Genomic DNA, 22,374 nt, shown 5'->3' with positions numbered 1-22,374 from the left:
TGATGATTCATGCCATCCAATTTTACACATTGAAAAGATTCCTTTATCCTTGCATGATGGCTAGACAAACAGTTTGTCAAATGTATTAGATATGCCATCAATCACAAAGAATTTATTGTCTATTGTGCAAATGATAAAGCAAGGGTTGCAGGTTTGATTTATGCAAAAGGTTGTTTTGTAGAAGACATTAATGATAAGTGCAGGTTGATCGCAAAAGGAAGTAGAGTTTATCAATGTTTACTTTAGAATCGAGAATTCCTACTATGAATGCTTCTACGTATATAGCAAAGAAGTGGTTGAAGACATTAAAATATAGCACAAATATATTGGACATACAAATGTGTAAAGGTTAAAACTAATGTAGTTTAAGGGCTGATTACAAGGTTGCTTGTTTTAAAAGCTATAAAATTTCATAAAGTGTATAAAACATATCACTTTGGTAAGTAGGTAAGAAATCCTTTTTCTCATGATAGAGATATGAGTAGAAATACAATTGATGTTGTGAATACACATATTTTAGGGCCTACACAAAATATATCTCTTGGTGGTAGCAAATACTTTATCATGTTTATTAATTATTGCTCAAGAAAACTATGGATATATTTCATGAAGAAAAAGAGTGATGTATTTGAGTGCCACAAAACATTCAAGACTGCTATTGAAATAGAAACATACTTGAAAGTTAAGTACTTGAGGTTGGATATGGAAGAGAAGATTACCCCTTTAATGATTTCAGTGGCTTCTTGAGGAATCAGGGATAAAGAGACCGTTTACTCACAAATATATTCCACATCAAAATGAGATTGTAGAAAGAAAAAATAAACATATTGCAAAAGTTGCACGAGCATTGATGGTTGAAAAGAATATTTTGATATGAAGCTATTCAGATTGATGTCTATATTATGAATAGCTTCCACAACTATAATTCATGGGATAAGCCCTGAAGAATTCTTTATAAGCAAAAAGTCCAATGTGTCACACCTGAAAGTGTTTGGTTGTATTGCATATATTCATATACGCTGTCAAAGAGTTTACTGTTCATAATATAAATCATAGGATTCTTATGAACACAGAAGAGCTTCACTGGAAGTTACATGAGAAATTTGCATACAAAATTCGGACATTGTTATCCAATAACCACCTTAGTTACTCAAGTTCTTTTGTATTTAGCATATAATTTTCAGTTATACCATGTATATTTATGAAAAATAAGTCTATGGGAACCTACAACTTCGTCATCTAGAAGTAATTAACAGTCTCCAGGTTAAATCACATTAATTCAGGTGCCAAAATATGGTCAAAACCCAAGAAAGATGTCAAAAGTTGCCAAAAGTCCACTAGGTCCACATGGGACCTGGAGTAACAAACTTAAGTGACCAGCAAAATGTCCTGGGTAGGACAAAAAGTGACCAGGGACTGAGCAAGGAGCAGCCCGCATTTTTTGGCGCAAAATGCGGGCTGCACAGTCTGAGGCAAACTGGAGAGAGCTGGAGCTATGGTGCATGATATGGAGCATGCAAACTGAAGATCAACAGGCCCAACTACTGAAGATGTAAACATGGTGAGAGCTCCACTTCTTTGCCTCTTTGGTCTAACGAAAATGCATGCTGAAACAGTCTATAAAAGAGGGAAATCTGAGAGAAAAGTATTCAGCCTGCTCTTATGCACGACTTCTCTCATTTTGTCTACCATATTCTTGGTCCAATGAAGCTCGACTTGAACCCAAGTACTTGAGTGACTTTGGGGCAAGAAAAGGGTGAGGATATTGAAGACATACGGGTTGTTTGGGCTGAAATAACCAGCCATAAACAGGGCAGCCCACTATTATGGTCCATTATTATGAGCAAACATGGGAATTTTATGGTTGTAATGGAAGGAAATGACCTCTTTTCTTCAGGACATTGTTCATGAATGATCAGAAGTGCTTCTTCTTGAGTTTATGCACTCATTTTGAACTTGATTATGGGCTGGAATTTTCTGTTTTAAAACAGGACTGAAGCTAAAATTATGCTTCTTCAATCCAATTCATGTATCTTTGGCCCAAATCTTGGATGCATTTGAATCTATCAACAATATACTTGTTCCAAAGGGTTGAAATCCATCTATGTACTTGAAATAAATGCCATTAGAACTTGCATTTGACATTCATAACTGAATTGAGAATCTGAAAATATCCTTTATGATATGATGTACGTATCGAGAGGCATTTGATGTAATCAAGATAGACTTATTCCTTCTGTTCATGTATGCTAAGTACATAGTGAAAAATCTTGAACTCTTCTTCCGTACCTTAATCATTTCTAAATTCCGGATCTTATTAAACCCCAATCTATTTTCCCTTCCTGAATCTTGAATCCTAAACTCTTCTTCTGCACTAAAGCCCCAGTGGTAGACCTTCAACTCTTAACACGACGACAGTGGTGAATCCGACGTGAAGGTCCGCTACGGAAAAAGAAGTCCAATGGGAGAATCATCAAGTTCGGGAGGAGATGCTTTGCAATGGTTGGTTCGTCTAATGCAAGAGAGCCAACAACAACAGCTGCAATTTCAGCAACAGTTGCAATTACAACAACAACGGAGACAAGAAGAAGAGCGGATTGATGCTGCTGCCATTAAGGCCTTAGAAGCAGTTGGGCATGAGCTCAAGCAATTTAATGGGAAAAATGTGTCCTCTTTTATCCGCCTCTACACTGACAAGATGGTCTTCTTTGGAGTTCCTCAACATGCCTGGAGCCGTTACTTTGCCCGCCTGGTTGTGCATGGTCTCCAGGACCGAATTCATGGTCTTTTCCAAAAAGATGCTGGATGGACTGTGTTCAAGAAGGCTCTTTGAGAAGAATTTTTCCTTGACGATTATGGCCTTATGACAAAGAAAGTCTTCACCGAATGGGTCGAAAGGCCCAATAAGGGTCTAACCGCTTACTACTCTTCATCGAGAATTTGAAAGCAAATTTTCCCAACTAGATCGTGATGACCAACAAGGTATGGAAAGTCAAAAGATTGAATTATTTTTAAAGGTTGCAGATTTTTCTCTTCAGGAGAAATTGACTGACCGACTTGAAGACCCTGACTCTGAGTCGGGATTGAAGACTACTTGGAGTGATGTCACTGGAGCAGTTAATATGATTGCTCGAAGAGAGTGATTACGCCTAAGATGGGGATCAACCCCTGCAACAACTGAATCTATGAAGGCGCCTATTCCAGTTTCTCGACCTCCTATCTCTATGGTCGAGCAATCAAGAAATTCTATTGTTCCTTCTCCAAAGAAGGATATCATGGACGAGCTAATTAAAAGCATGCGGGATCTCCATCTTAGTTTAACAGAAATTAATTCTAAAGTAGAAAGGCTTGATGTAAAAGTAGAAGAAAGGGGTCAGTCAACTGCCCAAAGGCCTGCACGAGAAGGCTTCAAAAGACGCTGCATTTGGTGTGATAGACTTCAGCATGACAAGAGGGAGTGCGGTACATTCCATGAAGCTGAAGCACAAAAATTAGTCTTTTGGAAGGATGGGAAAATTCATGCAACCGAAACCGGGCTTCCTCTTGAGCCAAACTTCGGCAACAGTGGCATGAAGAAAAGATTGGAGGATTTGGCAACAAGAACGGCCTATGTAGCTGTTGATGCTGCAACTTATGGGTTGCAAATTGAGCCAACTAATGAAATTGTTAAAACATGTAAAACTAATGCAAAATCTAAAGTGTGGACGCAGGCCTTGGAACGCATGGAGCAAGGCAAGGCAACTAAGGATGATTTAACCACCGCCAGCCAATGTATTCGAGGGAGAACCGGATGGTCCGAGCCTGTGGATTCATTTTCAGCTTTTGCCCGGTTAGCTGAAATTAATAATCAAGAAGCCATGATAGAAGAAAAGAGAATAAGAGAAGAAGATGTTTCCGGTCCTTCTTCTTCAGGACTAACTAAACGCATAACAAGAAGTAAACCAGACCAACAGAAGGCTGTTGAAAATCCACCGCCACCAGAATTTGACATGGGAGATGCCCCTCAAGCAAAGAAGACAGAAGGAAAAAGAAAAAAGAAACATCCCAATTACAAGTTGCAGTCTGACATAGAGACAGATCTTAAACGGATCCTAGAAGAAAGGATTCTTGGAAGTAGAAATGAATTTACATTAGGTGAAATTCTCAGTATTGCAAAACGAGGATTTCATGATGTAATAATTGATGTAATCAAATGAAAAAGACAATATGTTGGTGAGGAAACTGAAGAATCTGTACATGCTTTTTTGCAAGTACTTCATATGTATTTGTAGGATAAAGAGAAGCTGAAAACACAAGGGATTTGATTGGAGGCAATCAAAGAATTGATTGTAGCTATAGAAGCCAAAGATGAAGACATTTATGAAGTAGAAGCTAAAGAAGCCATAATGGTGGGAACTTCTCAATCTAAAGTGCAGCCCATGCATAAGAAAGAGACTCTTCTTCACAACATGCTAGAAGAAAGTGAAACTCGCTTTATTCCTAGTAGTCACTATTCCCGTACCCATTGGGCAAGGGCGACTACTGAAACTGTTGTTAAAATCGGTTAGAAAGAAACTCCATGCATTGCCCTTATAGACCGTGGTTCAGAAATAAATGTTATGTCAAAAAGTCTCTATGAGAATGGTGGATGGCCCATTGATGTGGACCCAGGATGGCACATGAAGGCAGCCAATAACTCTTCTGGAGATATTTATGCAGCGTGTCCTTATGTACAAGTTACTATTGGTAATGTAAAAGATGAATTTCATTTTTTTGTTCAAGATTCCTACAATTATCCTATCATTCTTGGACAACCATTTATTTCCGAGTCTCGTTTAGAGACAAAGGCTCTTGATGATGGTTCATCATATGCTCGGATAAGAAGCAAGGATAATGATAAAGCTGTTCAATTTCTAATTGTTTGTGTTAATCACCATCGGAATAGGGATCGATTGAGAGATCATCCTGTTCCTCCTAATGCCCGAGAATTTAAGGGTTTTCGGGTAGCGCTGCTATAAGTGGAGGCTATGGCAGTGCATCATGTCACAAAAAATTGCCTCCACATATGAAGGAGGCAAGGCCAAAAGCTGATTTGCAGGTTTTTTCAGCCAATGGTGTGGGCTGTTATAAACAGTTTTCAGCCATGAACAGGGCTGAAAGAAAGTATTTGAGTCATATGGAGCAAGAGCTGAAGCAAATTGATGTTTTACCTAAAGATGAAGAAATTTCAGGACTATTTTATGGGCTGAATTATAATGATACAATGGTTGAAATTTATACAACCGTTCATGCAAAAAATCAAGCTGAAAATCAGTCCATACAGGTATGTACATTGGATATGTATGACATAATTCAAGAATTTGCAGATTATGAAGCTTTTGGACAGCCAAACAAGGAAAAAGCAAGAGTAGAAACAAAGTATAAAACAGTTGATAAGAAGGTCAAGCCGGTAGCTACTCCTCTACCACCTGAAAGCGAAGGACTGGCAGAAAGGGTATCCAAACAACCAAGCCTTCATGATCCTAAAGATATTGGCCACCAATTTACAGCAGAAAGTCTACAAAAGCTGAAAATTGGTGAAGACTCTTTTCTCTTGCCGGTTGAAAAGTAAATCTTCATGCAGATGTTAAAGAACCATGGTAAAGCCTTTTCATTTCAGCCACATGAAATTGGCTGTGTGGATCCAAGCATTGTGGCACCAATGGTAAATTTTATAGTCCCACATGTGCCTTGGAATCTCAAACCAATTCCGGTTCCAAGGGCTCATTTGCCTAAGTTATTGGAACTTTTAAATGAAAAGATAAAAATGCGAATATTGGAGCCATCTTCAGCTCCATATTCCAACCGATGGTTTATGGTACCTAAGAAGAATGGATCTTTACGATTCATTCAAGACTTACAACCTGTCAATAAAGTCACTATAAGAAATGTTGGATCAGGACCAATTGTGGATGATTTTGCTGAAGCTTTTGCAGGTAGGGCAATCTATTCCATGGGAGACTTATATTCAGGCTACGACCAATTTCAGCTTGCTTTGGAAAGCCGTGACATTACCACAATAAAGACACCTCTTGGCCTAGTCCGCATGTGTACTCTACCTCAAGGGGCTACGAATTCAGTAGCTCACATGATGAATGCTATGCACAAAGTATTGAGGGATTATATTCCTCTATTAACTCTTCCTTTTCTTGACGATGTTTCAATCAAAGGATGTGAAGTTCATGAGAAAAATGAAGAACTCTATGAACTTGGATGTCGAAAGTTTATTTTTGATCATATTAATGATTGTGCTTAAATCTTATCTAAATTAGAAGAATTTCATCTTACTCTTTCAAGAGCTAAATCTGTCTTTGGAGTCGAAGAAGTCCTTGTGGTCGGTCATATGTGTGGTCCATATGGCCGAAAGCCTTCTCCATCCAAAATAAATGCTATCAGCAAAATGCAGGAAGAATGTACAAATGTTTCAGAAGTGAGAAGATTTCTTGGTGCATGTGTCTTCTACCTTATTTGGATACCACATTTTGCCCATGTTGCTGAAAGTCTTTATCAGCTTCTGAGAAAGGGCCAAAGGTTTATATGGGAAAAAGAACACACTCAAGCTATTCGGAAACTCAAGAAAATGCTGACTTCAACCCCCACTTTAAAGAGGGCTAATTACTCTAATGGACAGCCCATTATACTAACAGTGGACACAAGTCCTATTGGAATAGGATGGGTAGTTGTTCAAGAGGACCTTGAAGGCAACATATATGTAATCTGATTTGGAGCGAAGGTTCTTAATGAACGACAAAGAAAGTATGCTCAAATTAAAAGAGAGCTTTGGGGAGTAGTAACTGCATTAAAATGTGACAGGGAGTACTTCATGGGCGCACATGTTATAGTTGAGATAGATTGCCTTCCACTCTTGGGCATGATCGCCAACTGTTCCACTCCTAACATAGCCATGCTAAGATGGATAGGCTATATTAAATCCTTAAATCCTAATTTGAAACATATTGCAGGTAGAGATAATCCAGTTGCTGACATGCTTTCACGTGCCAGATATATAGATAAAGAAGAAATGATGGATGAAGAAGAATCAGAATTTATAAATGATGCTGTTAATACATGTATAACAAAAATTACAACAAGAACAACAGGTTCAGCTGTTAAAACAAACTTTACAATAGCAAGGAAGGATGAATCAACCAAAGAAGGACAATGGACAGCTAGTAAACAACATATTCAATGTTTTGTTATGGTTTGTTCACACTTTAAAGAAGAATATTATGCAGATGATTGGCTAAAAATTGGCCAATTTTTGAGCACTATGACAAAGAAGGAAGATTGGACTAATGAAGAGTTCAAGAGAATTAAGAGAAAAGCCTATGGTTTTTTTCTTAAAGATGGATACCTCTAGAGGAATGCGAAAAAGAAAGGAAGGGCGCCTGTTCGTGTCTTAAGAGATAAAAAGACACAGAGACAGGTCATGCAAGAATTCCATGAAAGCCTATTAGCTGGTCATAGAGGCATATGGGGCAATTTTGCCAAAATAAAAGAGAAATTTTAGTGGCAAAACATATATAAAGACATTGAGCATTTTGTTGAGTCTTGTCATGTTTGTCAAATGTATTCTATGGTAAAGCATAGAGATGGGCTTCAGCCTACCTATCCTTTATCCATTCACTATAGATGGGTTATTGATTTAGTAACCATGCCTACAGGAATTGGGAACATGAGATATCTAGTACTTGCTAGAGAAGATCTCACAAATCAAGTGGAAGGAAAGGCTTTGACAACAAAGTCCACTCATGCTGTTTGTAGATTTCTACTTGAAGAAGTGTTTTGCAGGTATGGATGTGTTGCTAAAGTAACTACTGATAGAGGGGAATTGGATGCCGATGAGGCTCACCATTTCTTTGCTCAATTGGGAATTAAGCCATCTCTTACTTCAGCCTACAATACTGAAGGCAATGGTAAGAGTGAAAGAGGTCATCAACCAATTCTTAAAGCTTTAGCAAAATCATGCAAAGGAAAGTTGAGGAAATGGCCTAAAATGCTACCATTCACATTATGGGCTGATAGAACTACCCATAGTGTAGTGACAGGATATATGCCAGCTGAACTCATGTATGGGCAGCTACCTATTATGCCTATTGAGGAATCCATTGTCACATGGAGTCTCTTGCCTTGGGATGAAGGCATGAATAGAGAAGAATTTCTTACTTTACGCATAAGGCAACTTGAAAGAAGGCCAGAAGATGTCAAAACAGCCATTGAAAGGCTAAAAATAGCAAGATTAAAGAATAAGAAGAGATTTGACAAGCATCATCGACTCCGTCCAAGAGCTATTCAAGAGAATGAGTGGGTTCTTGTCTATGATAGCAGTCGGGACAATCAATATAATGCTCATAGGACGTTAGCCAAGCGATGGTTTGGACCATATGTTGTAAAAGTAGTACATAATAATGCTACTTATTCTTTGGCTGAAATGGATAGGACCATGATTAAGATTCCAATAGCTGGGAAACGAATCAAACTCTTCAAACGAAGAGAATCTTCAAATTATGAACTTGATGACTTAGATATAAGCCCTCTACTTGAAGACATGCAGGAAGAAAAAGACTTAGAGAATGAAGATGAAGAAGAAGACCCTCCTTGACCTATAATCTTATGAAATGGCACATGCCGGAGGATGTGCAGGTTAGGAGGGGGTGAATGTCAAAGAGTTTACTGTTTATAATATAGATCATGGGATTCTTATGAACACAGAAGAGCTTCACTGGAAGTTACATGAGAAATTTGCATACAAAATTTAGACATTGTTATCCAATAACCACCTTAGTTACTGAAGTTCTTTTGTATTTAGCATATAATTTTCAGTTATACCATGTATATTTATGAAAAATAAGTCTATGGGAACCTACAACTTGGTCATCTGGAAGTAATTGACAGTCTCCAGGTTAAATCACATTAATTCAGGTGCCAAAATATGGTCAGAACCCAAGAAAGATGCCAAAAGTTGCCAAAAGTCCACTAGGTCCACATGGGACCTGGAGTAACAAACTTAAGTGACCAGCAAGTGACCTGGGTAGGTCAAAAAGTGACCAGGGACTGAGTAGGGAGCAGCCCGCATTTTTTGGCGCAAAATGCGGGCTGCACAGTCTGAGGCAAACTGGAGAGAGCTGGAGCTATGGTGCATGATATGGAGCATGCAAACTGACGATCAACAGGCCCAACTACTGAAGATGTAAACATGGTGAGAGCTCCACTTCTCTGCCTCTTTGGTTTGACAAAAATGCATGCTGAAACAGTCTATAAAAGAGGAAAATCTAAGAGAAAAGTATTCAGCCTGCTCTTATGCACGACTTCTCTCATTTTGTCTACCATATTCTTGGTCCAATAAAGCCCGACTTGTATCCAAGTACTTGAGTGACTTTGGGGCAAGCAAAGGGTGAGGATATTGAAGACATACGGGCTGTTATGGGCTGAAATAACCAGTCATAAACAGGGCAGCCCACTGTTATGGTCCATTTTTATGAGCAAACATGGGATTTTTATGGTTGTAATGGAAGGAAATGACCTCTTTTCTTCAGGACATTGTTCATGAATGATCAGAAGTGCTTCTTCTTGAGTTTATGCACTCATTTTGAACTTGATTATGGGCTGGAATTTTCTGTTTTAAAACAGGAGTGAAGTTAAACTTATACTTCTTCAATCCAATTCATGTATCTTTGGCCCAAATCTTGGATGCATTTGAATCTATCAACAATATACTTGTTCCAAAGGGTTGAAATCCATCTATGTACTTGAAATAAATGCCATTAGAACTTCCATTTGACATTCATAAATGAATTGAGAATCTAAAAATATCCTTTATGATATGATGTATGTATCCAGAGGCACTTGATGTAATCAAGATAGACTTATTCCTTCTGTTCATGTATGCTAAGTACGTAGTGAGAAAGCTTGAACTCTTCTTCCGTACCTAAATCATTTCCAAATTCCAGATCTTATTAAACCCCAATCTATTTTCCCTTCCTGAATCTTGAATCCTAAGCTCTTCTTCTGCACTAAAGCCCTGGTGGTAGACCTTCAACTCTTAGCGCAATGACAACACTTTAAAGTAGAAAGGGTATTATCGTTATAACCTAGTCATCATAGATGAGTTTAGAGTAACCACAAATATTATTTTTAATGAGATAATCATTTGATATGAATCTAGTAGTGATACATTGGATGACTATGATAATCATAATAGTTATGTGCAAAATAAAAAGAAAAAATCATAGTCTTAGTAGACCTTAAACATTATCTAGTACTACATCTACAATTAACCCTTGGTTTGGATGATTGGGTAGTAGCCCACATCTTTAGGTGCATCTAAAAGTATTACAAGTAAAGAAAAAGGGAATAAGAAAGTGTCAAATGGTAATGATAAATCTACTAATCATTTGGGATCTCATGGAGATTCCAATATGGTTTAGAGAGCTTAGATGATGAGCTTGGTATTCTTTCAATCAGGACACCAGGTGTACAAAGAGCATATGGTAATGTAAAGGCTTTATTGAGTGATCCTATGTTACACATGTCTAGCAAGGTAAGATACTCTATTAAAAGATTTGGTTTTTAAGGTTATGCAACTCACCATTATGCTTATATGATAAAGTAGAATGTTGAGCCCACATGCTTTGAGGATGCTATTGGTCATACAATGGAGCAATGAATGATATGGTTGCAATAGAAGCCAATAAGACTTGGAATTTGGTAGCATTGCTTGAGAAAAATAAAGTTATTTTCTATAAGTAGATTTACAAAATCAAGCATAATACAAATGGTTATGTTAGTAGGTATAATGTTAGACTGATTGCAAAAGGTTATGCTCAGACATATATCATATATTATGAAGAGACATTCACTCTAGCTACTAGCACGGCAAGATGCATGATTGCTTTGATAGTACCCAAAGATTGGAGTTTGTAGCAACTAGATGTCAAGAATGCATTCTAGCATAGTGAGTTGTAGGAAGAGGTGTAAATGGAGAAGCTAACAGGTCGTGAGGATTTAGAGCATCCCATATGTGAGGGATTTATAGCATCAGAGGGGGGTGACATGCATAAAAAGTTGAAGGCCCAGCCAAGTATTATCATTGTGATAAAAAGGGACATTGGCACAAGGATTGCAAAGAGTTAGAGGCTTCGAGGAAGGCAAAGATGAAGATGAATCAAGATCCTAACTCCTCTACTCAATCATCATCTTTCTCAGACACTCTAACTTGGATCCTGACCAAGGCCAAGGCCAAGAAATAGACATGATGATCTTCTTTAGACCATAGAAAGGACTTGGTGTCTCCTCTTTCTTTCCAATATTAGTGATGCGATCATCCCTTATGACTCTCCAATGCAAGAGAGGATGTGTAAGTGGGTGGTGCGATGGGGTAACTACGCCTCGTCTATATAGATATACAAGAACACAAGTTCTAGAAAGGAGCATCCCTAGCACACAAGCTGAAGTCTGACAAGTTTTGAAATCCTAGAGTTAAGATTGACATCCAAGTCCATGATAGGCTATTATTTGACACATTGTTATTAGCTCCTAGTTCGAGTTCATATGAGGTGACACTTTGGCAATCTTGACCAAAGGCAAGGAATCTATGGTCATTTATGTTTAGAGGCTTTTTTTTTTTGGGATAATCTTGTACTAGATGCTTGACATTGACACTTAGATTCTCTTTGAAACACCTTATTGGTGGCTTCATCATCCACTACTTGGATATCCATAGTCCTATTTTGGTGGTCTTTGTTGTATAGACTATGATGAGTCATTATCATTATATCATTCTATTACATCAAGTCACCCATGATCTGAGAATCGATGTTAGAAATTTGATTAGCTCGTGTGAGTCTAACTCATACTTAAAATTTCTAGGTATTTTAGGCATTTTATTGTGACCATTATAATATTTATATAAGCATTTTATGTAGATCGATATGTTACCATTTATGGTATATTTTTGTCCTTTATATTCAAGCTCCTTCTCAATCAATCATTATCCAAAAAAGTTCTATTGGAGAGAGAAAATATTCATCTTAGATCACAATGAAAATTCCATGGCTAAAGTATTCCAACATCATGCTTTAATTTGATTTATATAAAAAGCACCATGATATTACACTCTTTGAATTTTAAAATTATAGAAAAGATATAACTATTGCCTTTTAAATTCACAAAAGGGGTTTATAAAATGATTAAAAATTTTAAAAAATAAAATATTAAATTGTCCTTTGAACACAAGTGATATAGAAGGCTTTTATAAGGTGATCCCCTTAGGGCAATCTCTATATAATTTTCTGGTTGAAATTTTTTCATATAAATTTCTCATAGATGATGTGGTTTAAGTTATTACATTGTTCTTTACTACAATCATGTATTTGAAGCTTGGTTTGATCACATTCATCATCTTAATTGTCTATTTGCTTTATTAGAGTCAAGTGAGAGTCTTGTCTTTTTATTGTTTTAACATACAAATCATGTAGGAAATGAGAAGTTATCAACTCCATTGGTCTCAAGCCTCCTTATTGGGTGATGTTGAGGCATGTCATAGGAAAATGAGAGCCCAACTATGGTGGCTTTCCTCCCTCATTAAAATAGCTATTTATCAACTATTGAATAGTTGGGAGACTCTTCAGGGCTCTTCATTTGTGGTTGGAGTACCTTCCTTTGCTTTGGTGTGCTTTCACTCCAATTCGTTCAAAGGTGGTCCCCATTTTCCATTAGGTACAACAAAGACATCCAACCATGGTACATTAAGTTGTGGCCCTCCATCCATTGGTGGAATCACTTATTTTGCTACAAAAGGGAGGACAATGACCAGTGGAGGGAGCTATATAAATTGTCATATCCATTTTCCATATCTTTGTGTAACCTCCTGCATCTAGACTTGCAACACAAGGAGAGATACATGTCTGCTTTCGAGGCATGCCTAGACACATATTATTAGTTGAGAAGAAAGTTACCATTGTTGTGATATTGCTTACTTATAACAACATCCATGATCACATAGCCAGCACATTTGGCTACACTTGCTCCACGTTCTTCCAAGAGGTGGTGGATGCCAACATGTAGTGTGGGGCCCACTGCATGTAGTGGCCTTCCACTCTACAAAGTTAAGGATTGATCTAGATCGCACCGAGGCCTCTCCAATTGCTAGGGGGCCCTAGATTGCACTCATATTAATATGATTTTTCCTCAATGTTGGGTGTCCATGTTTTATTAATGTCTACAAGCTTTTGAAAAACTTTGGGTTTTATTACCACTACCAAGGTTGACAAAGATTGATAGGCACTCTCTTTGATTATCATAGTCTTACATTCCCCAAGTATATTGTTGGGGATGGTGGATTCATTCTTCTTCCATGGCCGTTGATTCCATCATCCAATTATAGTATTATCCCCATTTAGTGTTTCATACATCAGAGCTTCTTCTAAATCCACCATATGCAACTGCAATAGCAATCCGAGTTTCCTCAAATTGATGATGAGTATCATCTATAAACATAAAACATGACCACTTCATTGCTTATACGATTAGTCGCTCTCCCTTTGACTACCTTGATCAGCACTTCTTTCCATAAAGCTCTCTTTCTCTCTAACATTGCTTTTTTCACGTGCAATATGAGCCTTAGCTTTCCCCTTTATTTTCTGCTACTACATGCATCTATTCTCTTTGTGTTCCCAAAAATAGCCTCCTAAATGCTACAATGGCTTTAGCCTATAAAGCTAAGGTTTTACTAAGAATTAATTAGATCTAAATGTCTATCTTTATCATTAAACACCAAGATGTTTCTAGTGTAATGATCGTGGTATTTCCATTATCTTGTAATTGACCCAACATATGATGCATTTGGAGGTTTCACATGGAGGATGATAATCCACATGATATCCACCCCATTCAAATTTGCACATCCTTCGAATATGCCACCTATGCAACCACTTGGGTCAAACACCCATATATCCAACTCCTCTCCAAACATGCACATAATCAAGTGTCTAGTTGTATCATAGGTTGGAAAAATAGACATATTTACATCTATAGTCCCACACCAAGCACCCCCTCTTGAATCCTTAGGACTTGTGTGGGTTTCATACACTTGAGAATTTTGACCTCCATATAGATGCTTGCGATATGCACATCTACAAATAATATTCTTGTTCACTTTTAATCTATGGAACTAAAAGCCGCTCTTGTTGACTCTCACTTTCCACATCCAAATCAACCAAAGCATCACTAAAGGCATCAAGACATTCAACGTGTTTTTGATTTCCTGTCAAGGCATAAAAAGAGATCGTACTTTCATATGTCAAATCATACGAAACATCTCAAACTTTGTAGCATCACATTCATCATTCCATGTATGCATATCCTCTAGCTCTTGAACCTTCTCATGGACTACAAGTGTGTCTTGCGTATCATGTGTATGCATCTATTCTTTACTCTCTCTTTGATTCACTACATCAAGTAATACATGAGCATCATATGCCTCCTCATAAGTACTCACAAGTGCGCACATGCAATTTTTGTCTTATCAACTTCATGCTTTTCAAGGCACCCATTGTATGGCTAATCACAACCTCAATAATCTTAGCATAGGCCTTGGTATGGCTAATCTCAACGTCGGTAATAAGTAGTGTAGTCTGAGGAAAATCCTATCATGCCTCCTCTATCCTTTTACCATCCTCTTCCTCCATCCTTATTTCATCTTGCTCCAGTATTCTTTTTGCACCTTCTTATAACTTTACATATTGTTTCTTGTACAATTCAACCACCCTCTTGCATGAATCCAAAAGGTTCCTTACAAAATCCAAATCTCCATATTCAGGCTCAAGTACCTACAAATTGTAACCTAATACATGTTGCACATCTTGTAAAGAAAGCATATTTGCATCTATAGTTCCTGCCATAACTAAACCTTCACTCCAACTGTTCATGTAGGGTTTACCAAAATATCAAACATAGTTGCACGTGAGGAACCCAAAGATGCAAGGTCTTGTGAAGAAGGTACATTACGTCAAAGATGAAAGAAAGAGAGAAGATATGGAACCACCAAGTTTCAAACACTTTTAAAACCAACAAACTCAAATTGAAATACAATACCTTTGAACTCAAAACTCAAACACAAATGAAGACGCATGGCAATTATCCCTCAACTCTACCCAACTTTACTCAAACTCATATCAACTCATCAATAATAATTTTTGAAAATGTATAACAAGTCGGTGATAAACATAGCTTCCTTCTCATATTACATTAGATCACACTGATGCATGGAAACAACTCCAACAAGAACATCTAAGGGTTCCTTCTATACCTCCAGCTCAACGTATCACGAGTAGAAAGCTTTAGATTTCTTCCTATGTTTTTCACAAGTGGATGCATAGCATTGTGAGATCCAACCTTTCCAAACCTACATATCCCCTTGATGTGCCATGCTATATCGTCATGCAGATCAAAGACCAATATGATCATAACCTACCCAACCAAAACTGTGCGTAAGCAACCTCCAACTAGAGTCAAACACCCAAGTCATGAGTATCTTCGAGCACACATATCAATTTTAATATCCACCTATATCATAAGGTACTTATCGTGCATGACATCCTGCATTCATATAGCCATGCCAAGAATCACATGGTGGAGGGACTTGATTGAGTTACTGCACAAAACATGCACCATACACACAAGAGGAAACTCACTTAAGAACATAAGAAGAGAGATGGAGGCAAATACGTTTTTCTTGCTAGATCTTTCTTCTTATTCCATCCACAATACAATGTACACAAAGTATAGATAAGATACAACATAAAGGAAAGTGGCCAACTAAGTCAAACAATGCACAACTGACTATACTAATCGATTGTCACTATAACTATCCTAATTGTAGGTAGGTGTAGCAAACTAAATATAATATGTAATAAGGAAGTGGCCATATGAGGACCATAATGACCACCAAAATGCTAAGTGTAGATGTGTAGACTCATCTAATCAAGAGGTCCATCATCAATGTTTACACATGTTGAGCTTGCCATCTCAACACTCCCCGTCAAGCTCAACTGTATCTCTACAACTCCAAGTAATCTTTGAAATTTTTGAAACTTCTCTACACCTAATGCTTTTGTGAGAATGTCATCTATCTAATCCAATGTGACCAAGTCAATCTCTCCTACAAGTATCTTCTCTCTCATAAAGTGGTAATGCACATCAATGTGTCTTGTCTTACCATGGAACATTGGGTTCCTAGCTAGCTATATGTTGCTCATGTTGTCATAATGAATGACAACTCGACCATCTTCCTACAAATCCAAATCAGTCAATAACTTTTGCAACCATACCACCTCCATGTTGTTGAGATATCGAGCTCCACTCGTGATACGCCAGGGTGACCGTTGAGTACTTATGTCACCGACTTGTCAGTTGCAGACGCGGTTGGTACACCGCCGATGAATAATAGCTACATGATAGCTATCCTTATCTACTCTAGTTCGTGGCTCAGTTAGTATGCCACCTTAGTTAGTTGAGTTTGGTTTTGAGACCCATACATAGGGTTCTTCTATTTCTTTGTACTAGAGTTATTTTGGCTTACACAACTAAGAAGAGGAAAACTGTTTTCAGCCTCCATCCTTGTGTGTCTTCCCCCATTGTGCAAGCAAGAAAGCTTCAAGCGAGACTCCTTCCTTCTCTCCCACAATCTTGACATGGTATCAGAGCCTTCTTCGTGGTAAGGAGCTCAAGAAAGCAAGCCAAGCTCGCGGTGTTCTGGTAAGAGGAGCAGTGTTTCTTTCATTTTCTATTTTGGGAGCAGATCTCTGCAGGTAGCACAGCCGAAAATTGCAGGAGTGCATTGTCTCAGGTTGAGACCGAAGTTTTCTGCACGCACTCAGGAAAAGGCTCAGTTTTATGCTGTGCAGCCACTGTTCTACAGGTCGGTGAAAAGTTACTGTAGAAATTGCATCGTATGCTTGTGCGCAAAGACATTGGGAGTTTCAGAATCATCCTTGGTTCTTGTTTATGCAAAATCGTCACTAGGAAGTGACTGTGTGGTCAAATGCCACTTTCGCCAGTTTTGCAGATTTGCCCTTGTGAGGGTGTAGCTGTGTTTTTTTGCAGTGACAGAATCTCTTGCAGTATTCTGTAATGGCGTCTGATTCTCTTTCACAGATTGTCACTGAAAAGCTTGACAAGAACAACTTCCAGGCATGGAAGTTTAGAATGACGAATTTTCTTATGGGAAAAGGATATTGGGAATTTGTTGCAGGAAATGAAGAAGAACCAGTTCTTCCTGATGTTCCCAATCAACAGAAAATGCAGGCATTTAAAACATGGCATGAGAGAGCCAGGAAAGTTATGTATTGGCTTTCTATCAGTATTTCAGACTCTATGATTGTGCATATTCAGGATGCAAGTACGCCAAAGGAGGCATGGGATACTTTGTCAAAAATGTATAGCACAAATACTCAAGCCAGGAAAATGCAGCTCAAGCAAGAGTTGCATAATGTGCAAAGAGAAAATATGAGCATCAATGACTACCACATGAAGGTGAAGAAGATTGCATATGCACTTGCTTCCATTGGGTCGCCAGTGGAAGATGATGATTTAGTTTCTGTGACCTTGAATGGTCTAGGAAAGGATTATGCGCAGTTTCAGACATCCATTTCCATCCGTGAAAGATTTCCTGATTTTGAGGAGTTGATTGCTCTTCTAATTTCTGAGGAGCAGAGAAATGGTGGTGCATCTTCTTCAGGAGGAACTTCAAAAGAAGCTGTCTTCTACTCAAATGCTGGAAGAGGTAGAGGCAGAGGTAGAGGAGGCCGATTTGGAGGCTGTGGCAGAAATCAGAATATGCAGCAGACTCAAGAAAACCAGTCCTATGGAGGAGGACGTGGTAACTCTAGAGGCAGGGGGAGCCAAAGAGGTCGTGGTGGATGGCAAAGAGACCAAAATGCAAACAGTAATGTTGAATGCTACTATTGTGGTAAAATGGGTCATATGGCTAAAGACTACTACAAAAAGCAGAATGACATCATGAATGGAAAACTGCAACAAGGAAATTATGCATCTTCTAGTAGACAGGGTGATGACAGAAATGAGCATCTGTTTATGGTGCAGCACATGAACAATTCTGTGACAAGTGCAGAAGAAAGCAACGATGTATGGTAAGTTGACTCAGGTGCGTCAAACCACATGACAGGTCATGCAGAATGGATGGAGGATGCAAGGAAAATGGAAAAACCAGGATTTGTGGAGACTGGTGATGATACTGCACATCCTATTGTGCAGATTGAAAAATTTCCTTTGTCTATGCAAGATGGGAAAAAGAAATACCTCTCCGATGTATTTCATGTTCCGAATATCATCAAGAATCTGGTTTCTGTTGGTCAAATGGTTGAGCAGGGCTTGCAGGTCAGATTTAATCCTCATGGATGCTTTGTTGAGGATATGAAAAATAAAGGTCGCTTGATAGCAAAAGGAAAGAAGAAGGGCAGAATGTTTACATTGGATGCAGACATGTCTGAATTGAGTGCAGCAATGTTTGCACATGGGACCGGTGTAGTTGCAGATATTGATATCTGGCATAAACGCATTGGTCATGTTAATGTATAGCGACTTAAATCAATGCAGGCCCAAAATATTGTTGCAGGATTGCCAAAATTCAAGGTTGCAGAAATGCATAAGGTATGTGAAGCCTGTCAGTTTGGAAAACAGGCAAGGAAACCATTTCCTAGACATGTTCAAGAGAGTGAGAAGCCATTGGAATTAATCCACTCTGATGTGTGGACTACTAAAGCTGCATCTCTTGGAGGCTGTCATTATTTTGTCACTTTTATTGATGACTATAGCACAAAAGTTTGGGTGTATTTTATGAAAAAGAAAAGTGAAGTTTTTGGGCATTTCAAAACCCTTAAAGCTATGGCTGAAAAAGAAACAAGTCTGCAAATAAAAATGCCTAAGGTCAGATGGAGGGGGAGAGTACCTCTCAAATGAGTTTGCAAAGTTCTTGCAGGAGCATGGCATAAAGCAGCAATATTCATGCAGTTATACCCCACAACAAAATGGAATTGCAGAAAGGAAAAACAGGCATATTGGAGAGGTATCTCGTGCCATGCTCAATGAAAAAGACTTGCCAGATTTTTATTGGGCTGAAGCAGTTGCTACAGCAGTCTACATAATGAACAGGACTCCCACTGCAGCAATACATGGAATGACTCTAGAGGAGAGGTATACTGGTAGGAAACCAGATATTTCTCATTTGAAAATTTTTTGTTGCATTGCCTATGTACATGTGCAAGATGAGCTGAGATCCAAGTTGGATCCAAAAGCTGAGAAGTGCATTTTTATTGGTTACTCTCTGCAGCAAAAAGGGTATAGATGCTATAACCCTTCTACTTGTAAGTTTATAGTGAGCAGAGATGTTGTTTTTGATGAGATGAGTAGCTGGTATAAACCAGTAAATGTGATTGATGATGTAGATGCACAAAATGGTAATGCTGCACAGAATTCACAGCAGCAGTCACAAAATATTAGTGGACCTGGAGCGTCCTCTAGCAGTGGTTCACATTCTTTGCCATGGACAGGCAGATTGAGATCAGGAGAATCTTCTCAAAGCAATGCAGATAGTGGTATGTAGGTATCACGAAAAGGAAAAGAGAAGGTTGATCAGCCCATGTTTGATGTGAATGCAGGTCACTCTTATGTGGATGGTGAATCCAGTAGCTCAGAACAGAGCATTGATGATGAGTTGGGTATCCCTTCTATTGTTACACCTGGAGTAAGGAAGACCAGGGATGCTTTGAGAGCACCTGGGAGTGAACCTACTTTGCGCAGGTCTACGAGAGCTAGGTATCCTGTGGATAGGCTGAAATATGATGGATTTACAGCCATTCACTATGCATATATGGTCAAAGTGATACAGGAACCAGAACCCACATCTTTTGAGCAAGCCATGGGAAAAGAAAAATGGGAGAAAGCCATGGATGAAGAAATGGATGCCTTGGAAGCAAATGCTACATGGGAGTTAGTACCTTTGCCTAAAGGTAAGAATGCAATTGGCTGTAAGTGGGTTTATAAGGTGAAGCACAATGCAGATGGTTCTGTGAACAGATACAAGGCAAGATTAGTAGTCAAGGGGTATGCACAAACATATGGCATTGACTATGAAGAAACATTTAGTCCAGTTGCAAGGATGGCAACTGTAAGAGCAGTCATTGCTATGGCTGCATCAAAGGGATGGTCTTTACATCAGATGGATGTAAAGAATGCCTTCTTGCATGGTGATTTGCAAGAAGAGGTCTATATGGAGCAGCCACCAGGTTATGTGCATGCTGTTCATCCTCAGTTTGTTTGCAGGTTGAAGAAATCCTTGTATGGCTTGAAGCAAGCACCTAGAGCATGGTCTGACAAGATAGGACAGTATCTTGTCACTATTGGCTTTCAGATTTCCAAGGCCGATTTCTCACTTTTTGTGAGAAAAACAGAGAAAGGTATTATGCTACTTGTCATTTATGTTGATGATTTGATTATGACAGGTGACAGTGATGAAGATATCCTTCATGTGAAAATGCTATTGAAGCAGAAGTTTGAGATGAAGGATTTGGGAGAGCTGCGTTATTTATTGGGCATTGAGGTGATTAGATCACCAAGTGGGATACAGCTCTTGCAGAGGCAGTATGGATTGGACATGCTGTCCAAATATGGGATGACAGGCTGTAAGCCTATTTCAGTTCCTTTGGAGCAGAATGTGAAGCTGAGCACAGATGCAGGTGAGCTTCTAGAAGACCCTACTATGTACAGACGCATAGTAGGAAGTTTGATTTATATGACTATTACCAGGCTAGATTTGAGCTATGTTGTTGGATTGATAAGTCAGTTTATGCAGGCTCCAAGGAAACCGCATTTGGATGCGGCTAGACGCATACTCAGGTATGTGAAGTCCACATTGCAGTATGGACTATTTTATGAGACTGGGGTTCAGATACAGTTGCATGGATACACTGATGCTGATTGGGCTGGTAGCATTTCTGATAGACGATCTACTAGTGGATATGTGTTCTCTTTCGGGAGTGCTGCAGTCACTTGGAGCAGCAAGAAACAGCCTACAGTTGCCTTGTCGAGCACAGAGGCCGAGTACAGGGGTGCAGCAATGGCTGCATGTGAGGTAGCTTGGTTGCATAAGCTACTTTATGATATACATCAGTCTACAGATGGGCCAGTTGTCATTTATTGTGACAACATAAGTAGTATACACTTGGCAAATAACCCAGTCTATCATGCTAGAACAAAGCACATTGAGGTGCATTATCACTATGTGCGAGAGAGGGTTTTACTAGGTCTTATTGATCTAGTTTATGTCAGCACAGAGGATCAGGTAGCTGACATATTCACGAAGGCATTGGGCGCAGAGAAGCTGCGCAAGTTCAGAGACCTGCTTGGTGTGCAGGAATTGGGATTGAGCTCGAGGGGGAGTGTTGAGATATCGAGCTCCACTCGTGATACGCCAGGGTGACCGTTGAGTACTTATGTCACCGACTTGTCAGTTGCAGACGCGGTTGGTACACCGCCGATGAATATTAGCTACATGATAGCTATCCTTATCTACTCTAGTTCGTGGCTCAGTTAGTATGCCACCTTAGTTAGTTGAGTTTGGTTTTGAGACCCATACATAGGGTTCTTCTATTTCTTTGTACTAGAGTTCTTTTGGCTTACACAACTAAGAAGAGGAAAACTGTTTTCAGCCTCCACCCTTGTGTGTCTTCCCCCATTGTGCAAGCAAGAAAGCTTCAAGCGAGACTCCTTCCTTCTCTCCCACAATCTTGACACATGTTACAATAGTAGCACCTCTATACTTAGCATATGTACTTGATAAAGCAACTATAGGTTGTCTTTTTCTGCTCTATGTAACCATTGCACTACCAAAGGAAAACATGAATGTGATGGTAGATCTTCTATCAAGTATGCGACCAACCCAATTTGAATTTGTGTATCCCAACACATGTATATCCTTACCTACATTGTCAAAAATTCCATAATATAAAGTGGACTTCACATACCTCAATCTGTATCTACTTGCATTCAAATGAGTCTTTCTAGGTATTTGCATAAATTGACTGTAAGGCCAATATCATAACTCAAGTCTAGCCTTGTGATAGTCATATAAATCAAACTCCCTACTATCCTCTTGAACATAGTAGGATCTTCTATCTTATCCCCAACATCAATACTCAACTGCACATTTTTCTCTAATGGCACCAAAAAAGGCTTAAGCACATGTTGCCATACCATACTTGGATAATATATCTAAGCCATATTGCCTTTCGAATAGCCATATACCATCATCATATATGATCACCTCAATACCAAGAAAGT

This window comes from Lygodium microphyllum, chromosome 11 (assembly GCF_053477565.2).
Source record: "Lygodium microphyllum isolate KBCC chromosome 11, Lygodium_microphyllum_v1.1.10, whole genome shotgun sequence".
Classification (NCBI taxonomy): Eukaryota; Viridiplantae; Streptophyta; class Polypodiopsida; order Schizaeales; family Lygodiaceae; genus Lygodium; species Lygodium microphyllum.
Note: the sequence above shows the minus strand (reverse complement) of the source record.